The following is a 1,927-nucleotide window of genomic DNA, read 5'->3' as shown; positions in this document are numbered from 1 at the left end:
GAAAAGTAGACGGAAAGTCTAACAGGCACAGTTCGAGTTGGATATACAAGGTAAGTCCATCAGTTTATACTATTATTGATATTGGGCACCCTGTGAGGCTGTAATATGACGTAATATGGTACGTATATATGTATCTTTATGAGTGTTGGCCCTATGAGGCACTATTTGTATTTTCTGCGTGTAGATTTGAGATAGTAAAGAAATACAAAGGAAACTCTGCCCAAAATTTCCTAGAAATAAAAAGAGAATGAGATACAGGAACGTAGTATGTCTTGAAAGGCCGTGCCCACAATAATGATGAAAATTTGGCTAAACCACGAGTATGGATAACCTCAAGAAATAAGTTAATTGCTGAATTGAGGGCAATAGAAACTAGGAGGTCGATATTGATATGGTAAATCGAAGTTGGAAAAGACTGGTGACTCTAGGAAAATCATTTAGAGAAGACTGGTAGTTCGGGATAGAATGATATATTGAGGCACCAACAGAATTGATACACAGGAATAAGACTAACTAAGAAGGGTAAGTAACCCATGTTAAGGATCGTGAAAAAGGTTAAGAAGTGTTATACTATGGGGTAAATATGAATAGGATAAGATATGAATATAACAAGGATCGTTAGGAAAATAAGTAAGTCCAGTGAGAAAGTGGCTAAAGTTTGGCCTACCAGACCAGTTGTTGGGTCATCATCTTCATTGGTAGTTATGCGCCCTATAGGGCAGGATGCAATCATACTAGAACTAACACACCAGATCCCATCAGAACTCCAAAGTTAAGCATGCTTGGGCGAGAGTGGTACTAGGATGGGTAACCTTCTGGGAAGCCTTATGCGGCTGTGACATGAGATGATATGGATGTATGTATATGTTGGCCTTGTATAACATTATGGTAGAAAGAAGTATTATGGATATGTGATTCCACCGTGAAAGATGATAAGACCCTTTAGGATAAGGGATGTAGTTTTGCAAAAGAATTGATGCAACCTACGAATGGAGGTATGCCAAGATAAAACCAGGTGATTACTTGATAAAAAAAGTCGGTAGTAGCCATGTAACTGCCATACTCGAATACATTAAGGGAAGGTATAAGATGGTTTGAAGTAAAACCTTTAAGGTACAATCAGTACTAAGGACAAAAGCTATAGTGGAGCCTTATCATTAGATGAAGGAAGTAAGGAACGATACAGGTTTACGTACAGACTAGTATGGCGATGCTAAGGCATCTTCTAAGCTACTTTAAGCTCCTACACATGTTCGTGTAAAGGGTGCAATATGATGTGTGGTAAGAGAACTGGAAAAAAGAAATGAAAAAGAAATATCACTTTTTCCCTATGCCTACAGGTAATCCTAACCTTTGGAACTCTGATATTGATTGATCGATGAAAGTATATGTTATGGCAACGGGATAGAGGACCTCTCCATATAATCGGTATAAGGTCCAGAGGAAGGTTTTAGTTTACATTCGAGGACGAATGTTCTAAAAGGGGGAAGGATGTTATACCCTATACCTTTATGCTTCGGAACGTCTTCTTAAGCTTCTTGAAAGTTGTCCCGTGACCCAGGTTATCTATAATATGATTAAACAACTCTAAGGAAGGGAGGACGTGATGCCCCTTAAAAGTGAAGGTTGGAAATAGGTCTATAAGGATTTAAAACGAATTGGAGGCCAAAATAACAAGTCATAGGACTCGACTTACTTACGTAAGCTACCAACTTGGAGGACTTACATAACTAAGCCACTGGAGTACATGTTGAGCTTACGTAGCAAGGATTACATAGGCTCCTAAAGTAAGACGAGATTACTAACCCACGGGAGAGGCGGAAGGAGGCGTAGCACCTACTCAGAAGCAAGCAGGTGATGCACCTACTTTGACTAAGTAGGTGATGCACCTACTTGGACCAAGTAGGTGACACACCTACTTTAGGTG

At 39.5% G+C, this 1,927-nt stretch overlaps 1 pseudogene; it reads left to right on the top strand.

The window, feature by feature from the left end:
- Positions 1 to 721: 721 nt before the first annotated feature.
- LOC129881213 (5S ribosomal RNA) lies at positions 722 to 842 on the top strand (annotated as a pseudogene).
- The last annotated feature ends 1,085 nt before the right edge of the window (positions 843 to 1,927 follow it).

The sequence above is a fragment of the Solanum dulcamara genome, chromosome 2, assembly GCF_947179165.1.
Source record: "Solanum dulcamara chromosome 2, daSolDulc1.2, whole genome shotgun sequence".
NCBI lineage: Eukaryota > Viridiplantae > Streptophyta > Magnoliopsida > Solanales > Solanaceae > Solanum > Solanum dulcamara.
Note: the sequence above shows the minus strand (reverse complement) of the source record. Positions and strands in the feature narration are given on the sequence as shown.